The sequence below is a fragment of the Apteryx mantelli genome, chromosome 15, assembly GCF_036417845.1.
Source record: "Apteryx mantelli isolate bAptMan1 chromosome 15, bAptMan1.hap1, whole genome shotgun sequence".
Taxonomy (NCBI): Eukaryota; Metazoa; Chordata; class Aves; order Apterygiformes; family Apterygidae; genus Apteryx; species Apteryx mantelli.
The window spans coordinates 9,813,926-9,825,675 of record NC_089992.1 but is presented as its reverse complement, the minus strand read 5'-3'; positions in this window follow the sequence as shown (position 1 = coordinate 9,825,675).

The window sequence follows — 11,750 nt, the reverse complement described above, 5'->3', positions numbered from 1 at the left end:
GGCGCCCGCCGCCAACGGCCGCCTCACAGCGGCGCGGCGCCCCGCCGCCGCCGCCGCCGCCACGCGCCCGGCCCGTGGGCCCCGCGCGCCGCTCAGAGCGCGCCCGCTGCCATCGCCGCCCGCCCGGTCCAACTGCTGGCGCGCTCGCCTCCTCGCGCCCTCATTGGCTGGCGCCTCGCGGCCCGCCCCCTCCCGCGCCGCTCCCCATTGGCCCGCCGCGGCGCCCGCGCTGGCGCCCGGAGGGGAAAGCCCTGGCAAAAGGGCGGGGCGGCGCTGGCGTTCGGGGAGGCGCTCTTCGCTAATTGGTCGGCCCCCGGTGGGAGGGGAGCGCGTCATTCTATTGACGAACGGCCATGACGCGCGCGGGGGGCGGGGCCATCGGCAGGAGCGAGCCGATTGGCCGCCGCTGCGAATTTAAAATTTAAAGGCGGAAGGGGGAGAGTGAGTGTGGCAGTGATGTCATTTCCTTGCCTCGCCCTCCCTGGGCTTTGAGGGCGTGATGCCGCGCTGATGTCATCACCGTGACATCAGCGTGTCAGTTGGGGTCTCCGAGCGCGGTGGTGGGGCAGGCCCAGGAAGGGCGATGGCGGCTCCGGCGCTGCCTGTGCGACCCTGATCGCCCCCTTGCTGAGCGCTGGCCTGGAACTACCTAAAACTTTCATTTCCAATGAAAACCCATTTCAGAATCAAACACCTACAGCGGTCAGAAGCCGTCTTCTTTCAGCCGTAAGTGATCTGTGGCTGGTACCGGTCCTGCCCCTCCGAGTGACGTTGAGATGCCCCTCTGCTCACTGGCGTGGACCCCCTTGAAAACGCTCCTTGGACCTTACAGTGCTCCAGCGTGTGGACGTTCCTTGCTTCTGCATCCTGTGACTGCTCATGGTTTTATTGCACATCTTTCAGGTTTTGGTGGACAGACTTGAAAAAGGTGACCCTCTAGGAGCCACATAAAAAGAAGTGATACTGGAAAACTTTCTGAAGTCACAAGAATTTGGGGGGAGGACCATGTACATGCTTTTTGGATGATTAAAGCTGGGAGTCAGTTCAGATGATAACAAGGCAGGGATACAAAGACTGTCACAACTATCTTGCGACAGAGGCAATGTCCTTTTTAAAAAATAAAAGCAAATAAAACATACCAAAGCTACCATAATGAGATATTAAAATGCGCTCCCTGGAATGAAAGTCTGGGGAGATGTGACCTCAATTCCCCAGCAGGTGAGATTACTATATGACATCCTATTAGATGTTTCTCAGTAATTATCTCTTCTGGTTTCAGGTTGCTTTTGAAGCTTGTGGCTGCTTCTTGTTTTAAGAACAATGCCTTAAGCCAGGGCTTATCTGATTGCAGAGTCATATACCTTGTGTCTGCTGCTCTTTATTACATATCATTCATGTCAGTATGTTTCTTCTGCCAGCAGGATTCTGGGTTTCTTTACATAACAGAGAAGCAGCTTCTCCTCGTTTTGTTTAGATGTGCCTGTATTCCTGTAGACACTCTTGAGGGGCTGAGAACAGTCACCTTCTCCTAGATGATGCAATTCATGGTGACCAGCAGCCCCAGTCCTAGGAGTTACGTACCAAAAATCATCATATGGCCGAACCAATTCCCTTCCTCCACAGGCAGGTTAAGGCACAAGGCACAGAGGCCTGGAGCAGCCCAGCAGTGGGCACCGTGGGTCTGAGAGGGATCCGTAGCTCTGGGTTTGTGCTGGCCAGGCTGGACTCAAGCTGACTCTGTGCTCTGGAACTGGAGCATGATGCTGAGATATGCCGACAGCTCACAAATTCAGGTTCTGCTTGCCACTAGAGGTCAATACTGGTCCAAAAACTGGTCCTCTGCAGCTTCCATCCTGTTTACCAGCTGGAGCTGCACAGAGGATGCTGACTGTTGGTAGGCTGGCTGAGCAGCTCTCCTCCCCACTGGCATCAAGCGGAGGGGACAAGGGACTGGGAATGGCAGGATCCCTGCCCAGCTACCCTGAAAGTCCTACAGACCTAGGCTGGTACAGGGCATTCCTGGGCAGAGATGCCACTCCCGAACTTTTCCTCATGTTTGAGTCACCCCAGAGAATACTGAGGCCAACATGAGGTCCATGATGGGGCAACACAACCATCTGTCTAGCTCAGGATCGTAGTTCTGAGAGTTGCGGTTCTTGAGAAGAGATGCTTGCCCAAGTTTAGCTTCCCACCCCAGCAGTCTGTTGTTCAGGGACTGCTTGAGCCAGATGTTGTGCCCCCTTCTTACATGTAATGTCCTGATGGACCTTTCTTTACATAACCTCCTTTTGAATTCAGCACATCTCCTGCTGGCCTGAGGCAGCTGAGAAAATGAGGTAAGAGAAAGTGCGACCTTGATGCCAGGACCCAGGAAGGGAGCATGGCAAGAGAGCAGAAGAACAGGGCTCTCAGGGGGGTCGGAGAGAGAGCAGAGCGGGAAGCACAGCTACCAGTTGAAGAAACCAGAGCAGGGGCAGTGCTAGCTGGAGCTGGAAGAAACAAAACACTCAGCAGATGGGGTAGCTTGGGCCAGCCAAAAGCTGGGTGAATGGAGACACTTGGGGGGTGTGGGGAGGGAATGGAGATCAGTCTCAAAGGAGAGGGTAGAGTTTCTGGAATCAGGGCTGGATGAAAAGGTGTAGGGTTGGGGTGCATGCACAGGGGGCTGAAGTCGGGGTGAGGACAGAAAAAACATGTGTTTTCTGCAGCTAACTTGCCTACTAGGCATGGCCCACTTGCAGGTCTTAGAGCACATCTTACCATGTGGGTATTTAGCAGTCGGGGCGTGAACCAAATGTTGATGGATCACACTGAGAAAACAGGAGATGTGACAGGGAGGAGGAAGCCCTGCAGACCAGAGCCACCCAGAAACCTACACCACCCTTCTCTCCCGAGCTTGAATGCCCCAGCTTAAACTAGTGTCACCAGCAGCCAGTCGTATTTATAAAGCAACAAAGACAAGTAGGTAATAAAGTGGCCATTCAGATTTATTAGAGACTGTGAACGCAAACAGATTTAATGGGCTAGAAATAGGGGCTGATCCACTCAAGTGCGTAGGAGAAACTTGCCACCCAAGAGCAACAGAAGGACAGCAGGTCTCCCTGGCTAAAAGGGTGGTGGGGAGTCTGTGGTCTGAAGGACACTGACTCTTCAGGGAGCCCTGGTATGACAGGAGGGACTGGACTGTGTTTATAACCAAACTATAAACTGTTAGATCTTACACAGTGTGGATGTGTAGGTGTGGGGTCAATGCAAAAGGCCCAACCTCAGCAAAGGACCATGAATGAAGGCATCTCAGTTCAGTCCCATTTCTGCCACTCTTTTGCTGGACCGGATTCTTCCTTGTGCTCCACACCCTGCAAGGAGGGTATAAAATACTGCAAATCAGATTGGTGCCTTGCACACTTTGTTATGGTGTAAATAACTGCCTGAGGTGCTAGGCCTGAAAAAATGGGCTCTCATTGCATCACTGCTTCTCTCTGTGCTGCAGGTTACTCCTTGGTGGAAATGGGAGGAAGCAACAAGGGGAGAAGATCATGTCCTGACTCTACTCCTGCATATGCTAACTTTCCTCATGTGCTGATTTCTGATCCTGGCTCCTATAGTCCCCCCAGGTAAACAACATGTCACAATCAACATCATATCATTCAAGTCATTCTGGTGAGATCCCTCTGGGTATACTTGCCCTCTTCCCTCCTGATCTATGAATAAGAGAGAAATGAAACCCCATCTGTGTCCAGTCTTTGTCGTGGCTGGAGACAGTGCTGCAGCCCCAGTCCCGTTTCATGTTGGGGTGAATATCAATGGAGAGCTCGGTCCTGGCCAAAGACTTGCTGAGCTGGAGGAAGAATAGAGGCTGTAGGGTTGACAGCTAGAAGGAATCAAAGCTCAGGCAGGTGCCATCAACCACACACTCTGAAGCCATTTATTGGTCTTTCCAGACAAAATGCTGCTCCTTTCACTGGTGGTATGTCACACCAGCCAGGAGCCATGGAGAAACTCCAGGAGCAGCCTCATCTATGCAGTAGCACTGCACAAAAGGGTCTGTGTGGGGCAGAGCCTTGGCTCAGCCCAGCCTGGGGGCTCTCAGTGAGGCTTGAAGACAACCACTTCTGGCAGGCTGAGCCACAGGTCCTTCAGCTGCCCTGGGCCCCTCTGTCCTGGCTGAGGTATTGCTCTAGCCCCTGCTCCTTGTCAATAAATCCCTCAAGTGTACAAGCCCTCAAGAAGAGCTAAGCCATTTGTGCTCCTGCAGCTGGCATCCATCCAGCAGCTTGCAGCCTGCACCCTGTCCCAGCAGCCTGTGGAGGACACTTAGCGGAGTGTAACCAAAACCTGCCTTATCAGGGACTGCCTGGGAACAGAAAACAGACTCAGGGCACAGAGGAATTTCCCAGCAAAGTGTCACTGGGAGCTGCTCTTTCTGCAACCCTCTGGCCCAGCTCTGGGAATTACTGCCTGGGAATGTGGGAGTCGACAGCTCTGCTCATGCCACTGCCCTGCCATGCTGGCACCAGGGCTCTCTGCTGAGGAAGGCAGAGCCCCAGCTGAGGCTCTCCCAAACCTGCCCCAGCCTGACGTGCCCCGGGAGCTGGGGCACCAGTTCCTGCTGCTTCTGGCAGACCTCTGGGATGGACCTTTGCATACTTGGTGCCTGCACCTTCCCTTGTCTGGTTTTCCTGACTGGCATTTTCCTCCTGTCATTCTGTTCAAAATGCTGTTAGCAATCTCTCCTCTCCTCTCCTCTCCTCTCCTCTCCTCTCCTCTCCTCTCCTCTCCTCTCCTCTCCTCTCCTCACTGCTATCCTGAGTGTGAGATCTCTCTCTTCCTCCACTCTGTCTGTTCAAGCTCCTGGTCCTGTCCTGCCTGCTCCAGTGTATTTGTTCTCAAAACTGATCCAGCTCTCAGGAAGCCATCAAAGATATTGACTGAGCCCTGGTGACCTGCTTGTTTTTCTGGTGTGTCAACCTGAGTTGCTCATACTTTTCACACTGTCTTCTGCTTGCGCTGTACACTGCAACATTCATCCTCTCTGACCCTGCTCCCCAAGGACACTGACTTTTCCTCTTTCAAACAGAGGCAGCTAGGTTCTCTTTGGACAATCATTTACTTGCTGGTAAATGCAGTTTCATGGGAGGAGGGGAAGGGCACAGAAGAAAGAAAATTGTAAATTGGGCTCACATTTGGTTGGCACTTTGACCCCCAAAATATTTTTCTGAACTTAGAAAAGTCTTGCTTTGTTTTGACCTTTTTCCAATATTTCTCTTTGAGTGATATTTAGTGGCAAGCTCTCATTTCAGAAAAGGGCTCAGAAACCCCAAACCTAAATGAAACGCTTGATCTCTCATTGTACCAACACTTTGTTCAGCTCCAGTGGAAGGTTTGTTTTCTGTTCTGCTGAGCCAGCAAAAAAAATTTGTTTTGAGTTGACTCAGATACTTTGCTTTCAGGACACTCCTCAAGGACCTATGGAAGAAACAAGTCACCTTTGACAGCTGGACAAGGCCCAGAGACTTCCTTATGCAGCATGAAACCTTCTGGGTCTCCCCATATCATCTCCCTCCAGTGCTGCTGTATGCACCATGGCTGGTGGCAGTGGCTGCTGCTGGTTTGCCCCATAATCTCAGAAGAGCAAGCCAGACTGCGCAAAGGACTCTAACATTTCTCCAAACAGTACTCTGAAAAGGGAGAGAGCTGCAGGAAGGGAAGTGGATCGAGGGTGGGAACGTTGTCTGTGCTTCTCGAACATCAAGAACCAGGCCTTTGACTTGGCTGTAGCGTGACCTGCTAGGTCACTGATGCCTCTTAGGGATGAAGCAGTCAGTCAGACATTGCGATTGTCTGCAAATGAGGCAAATTCTTTGGTTGTCCTTCAGTTCCATCTTAATAGAAGAGAATTTGACCTGCTTCCGTTCTGCTCCCAGTGAGCTAGGCAGGCCAGTGCAAGCTCTGGTATAAATCCAGGGTGCTCCACTGCTGCATGTGGGCTAGACTAATCCCATGTCCCTCCCCATTTGCTCTTTTGTTCCCCCTTGGCGAAGTTCCAATACTGGCTGGTTTCACCCCATTCTCCTCATTCCAGTGAATCCTTGGAGTGGCCAGGAGATAAATCAGGTAAAGGTGACGTTAAGCAGGTAGGGACTGTCAGGGCCAGGGCCTGCAATGCTGCAGCAGGTTTCCTTCCTGTAGACTGTACTTCCAGCTCTGCCCTTCCCAGTATGCCTCCAGGCCCCAGCTTGCTCTCCTTTGCTGACTGCTCCACACAGCCCCACGTCAGTTCTATAAGCAGAAAATTATCCCCAGACACTGCAAGCCAAAGATAACATCCCTCTGTCCCTGCTCAGATGCCTGGGTATCTCCTTTGAGCTTGCAAGGCCACAAAGCCTGCAATCTGTCAGCATACCTGTAGGACGTACCAGCACATGTCCTGCCATGTTCCCTCCACAGCAAGCATGGTCTGTCTGGGGTCACCTCTCGGAGCCAGTACGTCCCTTTGCCCCAGCATTCATGGTGATAAGATCTGCTGAGACAGTTCGCAGTGAACCAAGGAGCCCCCATTCCCTCCTTTCCAGGGTGAAGCCTCCAGGCAAGAGGGAGGGATTTCTGAGCGCTTTGGATTTTGTTATTGCATCTCTAAAATATTTTTAGTGCTCGTAAAAGTGAGAAACTGGGAGAGACCCAGCTAGGGCCAGTACAGTACAACTCTTACCCAGAGCCCTCCCGAGGCACCTAAGACCTGACCAGTGCCAGCCCAGTCCCATGTCTCCAGAGCAGAAGGGCAAATAAACCTTTCCCTCTCCTTCCTGAGTCATCCAGCTGATTTTCTCAGGGGACCTAGGGCAGGTGGGGGCTGGAGGAGCCTCCCTGAGTCATTTCTGATAACCATACCTGGGGTATTACTTTGAAACTAAACTGCAACCATCTGCTTACAGGCTTAGCAGGGTACAATGAAGGCAGTGCTGCCTCCCATATAAGTTTATTGACACCTACACACTCGTGGGGATGTGCACACTGAGGCTCAAGGGTCCTAATTTCTAAGAGAGGATGCAAAGTGTATGTGTTGGGCACACTGCCCTGCCAGAGAGCAGGGGATTGCCTGCAGCAGTAGCTCTCCCTCCACAGCCCCAGCTCCAGCCACCTCTGCCACTGGGAGCCAGTGGTGCAGAGTGGGGACCTAGATCTGGCATTACAAGTAGATGGACAGCTTGCTACGGATCTAGTGCTTAGCTGCCACACTAATGGGCACAGGACATGATGGGCCAAATTCAGTGGTGATGTAGGCAAGCAGTCCCTCTGCTAGGCCATGCACTGGCTCACACTGGCATGGAGTTTCCAACAGAACTTTTAAGCAGCTTGGCACTTGTGACTGGGGTGTGAAATCTACCCCATACATCATATGGTGCAGTTAGGTACCTTACAGGATGGACACAAAGGACTTGGTCTAACCCACTCTAGGAAACCCTCTACCTGCAAAGCTGCAGAGGCACCTGTGATCAGAGGGCGCACAGGTTGGGCAGGGGCCAGGCACTGCTGGGCTGGCAGGAGACTCCCTGTAGAGCTTAACACTCCTAATAGCCCCCTAGGTCTGCCTAACGCAGACTCTAGTGTGACCACACTACCTTAGGGGAGCCCTTGTTCACTTGCTTTGCTCCTGGGGCAGCGTAAGGAAGCAACACTTCCTGCAGTTGTTGCCAATGACGGCCAGTCAGGCAGGGCGAGCTGTATGGCTGCCATGCAGAAAGGAACCTCAGTAAGGTTCCTCTCCTCAAGAGGTTATCATGAGAGTAACCCACTGGGGCCAGCTCCATCAGTTTGCCTCTTTAAGCGGTATATAAGTTCAAGAGGACTCTATGCTGCATGTACCCTGCACTGTCCCCTTTCAGGGTTGCATTCCCAAGTCTCTCCAGTAGCCGGTGGCTAAGAGTGCTGTCTGCCTCAGCCTTTCTTGTATTGACCAGACCCTGCAAAGGAGGCTTGCGAGAAGCCAGTCCAGGCTGTCACACTGTTGGCAGGTGAGAGTGAATAAGGATTCAGCCCCTGTATGCAGGGCAGCCAGCAGAGCATGCCGGCTCTGATCAGACTGCAGCAGCAAAGTGCCGATCTGCAGGTTGATAAGGAGGGGCAATGCGAGGCAGTGCAACAAGGTGAGACTATCAGGCCAGTGGAAAGGCTATTATCATTTGCCCTCTGCTTCCATAATGGGAGCGCTGTGCTCAGACACAGGGGAGAGAGGCAGGGGGTAGAGCAGGTGGGAAGGAGGTCAGTGAACAGAGCTGCTGCAGCACGGGAAGGCCCATGCGCAGGACCGTCAGGACTGCGGGAGCTCCCTCGTTCCCAGACTGTGCAGCACAGTCCCGTCTCTGCAGGGAGAGGGCTTAGCAAGCTGCTTTTCTGGGTTTACTGCTAGTTCAATGAGACCCCTGATTGGAAAGAACTGCAGTTTGGTTTCTTCTGCTAAAGGGCAATCACACAGAGTAATTACTGATGGCTATGCTGCCAGGCATTAGAAAGTTCCCTTACGTTATAAAATACTCCTTTGTGCCTCTGTGTTTCCTCCACTTGAAACTTCTAAGAGTTGCTCTAGGCCAGGGCTGAAGACTGGTCCTCCCACGTAGCTGGCAGGAGAACATACAACTGTCAACAGTGCTTCTTGTGATTAGGGCTCAGGTATTGTTTAGAGATTTCAGCTTCTTTCTGGCCTCCTGGTCTGTATGGCTGAGCACGCCCTGCAGAATCCATGTGTAATGGGAGACCCAAAAACATAGTGGGAGGCCTCTGAACAGCATCCCCGGAGGGACTGCTGATCCTCAGGAGAATGAACTCTGCTCTTGTTTCAGGTGAGGCAGGCGCCCTTTGGGTGTGCGAGGGCAGTGCGTCCCCGCTAAGTGACCCAGGTCCTGCTGAAGCAGACTGAGGCTCTGTTTGTGCAGGTCCAAAGAGGGCTGGGCAGACAGAGGCCTGTTGGTGCAGGAAGCAGCAGGTCCCTCAGTATAATAGGCATGATGGTACGGACCCTCAGGGTATGGAGACCTATGGAGATCATCAAAGACAGCCAATGCACAGTGAGCCCTAACAGACAGGCAGGAACATGGTGTGCAGACACACAGCGTAAGAGTCAGGTCACACACTGGGGTTTGGAGCTACTGCCTGCACCCATGTCCCTAACACTGTTCTGGTGACAAGCACAGGGCCAGAGCCTGGAAAAGGGAGTTCAGCCAGCCCTTTCAAGCTGCAGGAACACTGTGCTGAAGTGCTGAACTGGCCAGCTCTAGTCCTCAGCCATGGGTTCCCTTTTTCTCAGCCTCTCTGTAGATGGGAGGGGAGCAGTGCCAGTCCAGTCCCTTGCAGAGACAAGTGCAGTACCGAATTCTGGCTCCAACCTCTCAGCAGTTCCCTGGGGCTGGAGGAAGGAGCCTGTGTCCCAGTGCTCTCCCACAGGCTGGCTAAAGGAACCAGCCTGGCATACCAGACTGAGTTATTGGGACTGATGTTGGCCCAGCAGATCATGTTTCAAGATATTGCTTAGTCCTTTTCAATGTATAACATATTTTCCCTCATCCCCTGCAAAGAAGGTTCATTTCAGATGCTGCCTTGGTCTGTAATGAATTTGCCATATAGCTCAGCTGCTGGGCAGCATCAGGGCTTACTTGCTGTCTTACTCCCAGTTAACCCTCCATGGTGCATCTTAATTTGCTAGCTGATTCCTCTGCCAATAAGAGGTGCTCTTTGCTTCTGAGTTGCATTTCCTCAACTCTTTCCAAAGATACCTCTGCCCTGCTGCCTGCATGGGGCCCAAACCTCTCAAATGAGATTTGAGAATGATTTTGTGTTGCCATCACTGTCTCCAAGACTATCCACCACATTTTTCTGCCATCTGTCATTTTGAGAAGAAAGCAAACAAGAAATAAAGATAAACTCAAATTATTGCCTTATTAACATGGAAATCAATACCGTTTGCTGAGCCTGCAGGCCACAGTTAGATGCCATCAGCAAATTTGGGCAGCTTGCCTGGGTTGCAGTCTTTCATCTACTGACAGGCACCTCTGGGACCTTCAGCTGCAGGAAGGAACTGTGATCTGCTTGAAGGACTTGCCTCAATCTTTGGGAAAAGAGCACATGGTTCTGCTGAGGCTTGAAGCACTGTCAAAACAATGAAAAAATGGAGTGTTGTGTTTATGCTTATTAATGTAACACTAAAGGAAGTCCCACACCAGAAATGTCTTGTGCTCTTTCACGTGGAATGGAAAAATCTATCTTTTTCCATTCACCTTCCTCGTGTTTCCCCTCTTTTCCATGCAGCACTGGAGTGCAGTGCAGATGCAGTGAACATGCTGGAGGGGCCGAAAGATATCAGCTGTGAGGAGGGGACATGGCCAAGCTGAGCTGAGCCCTGCTGGGCAACAGTGCTTTCTCCAAGGGTGCTTGGAGAAGCTGAGCCATCTGGAGGCTGCAGGGCACTGAGGTCTCCAACCCCATCTCTGGCATCATCCAGAGCTACTGCCCTGGTTCATAGAGCTTGTGCTAGTCCCAGTTCAGCTTGTCTTGCCAGGATGATGTGCTGGGTAAAACAATCTGGGAAATGAAGGGATATATGTCAGTTCTATATCCCTGTAAATATATGGCAGCCTTGGCAGGGCCATTGCATGTCTACCTGATCCTGGCATTGGTTTAAAGCATTTATATTCCTCTTCCTCCTGGAACAGTGCCGCAAACTTCTTTCCCCAACATATACTGCAATACCCATGCCCACCCCAGTGATTCAGGCTGCCTTGACAAGGATATGGGGAGGCCCCACAATTCATTTTCTCCTGATCATTTAAAGGGAATTTGGACCCTGAGCTCAGCCGATTTGCCCTTGGTCGGACAGAGCTGTCGACAGGGCAGTGAAAAGGGAGCGGGCAGCCCCTGGGCAGCCCCCAGCTCTGTCAGGGCTGCATCTCCCCAACTCCACACCCAGAGCCTGGCAGAGGCTCATTGGAGGAAACGAGCCCCTGTAATAGTTTGGTGTTGCCCAAGAGGCTCTGGGAGTTGCCCCGCACGGGGTGGCAGGCCCAGCCCCATTTACCTTCTCCCTAGCTTACAAGGTGTGATTGATTGTCCAGATGCATGCCAGAAAGCAAGGAGGAAGGTCTCACCACCCTTCCCTGCCCATAGGGAGAAAGGCCTCCTTGGGCTGCTGTTCTGCTCCACGAGACAGGAGGGACCTGTGAGGGGACAGTGCGGCGGCTGATGCCTGGGCGAGGGTGAGGGGTGCTCTGCCTTCATCCTTGGTACTGGCTGGGAAAGGGCATATGCAGAGCCAGACCCATGATGAGGGAAGCAGGCCACCAGCCTCACTGTGTCCTGTAGGAAGGGAGGGTGCTCAGGGCAGCAGGTGCTGAGGGTCAGGACGCCTGGGTCCAGTCCTGATCCTGAAAGGGGAAAGGAAGGGGTGTGGGGCAGGGGAGAGCAGGAGTCAGGATGCCTGGACTCTCCACTCCCTGCTGGGCACCAGCCTCACACCTCTTGCAGTCACCCTCAGAGGCAGGGCTCAGAGGTGTTTGGAGTAGCTCAGAGGAAAGGTGCTGGAGACCTGTCCCTCCTCCTGGGGAGGAAGGAGGGTGAGAGCAAGTCTGTTGAACCTCCCGCACTCTGAAACGTGATCCTGCTAGAGGCACCTCCCTGGGCCCCACCTTGCACTCTCATACTTATATATGTCGCCTGCCTTCCGCGGGCGCGGGGGATGCGGGCTCACACGTTCTGCCGGCCCC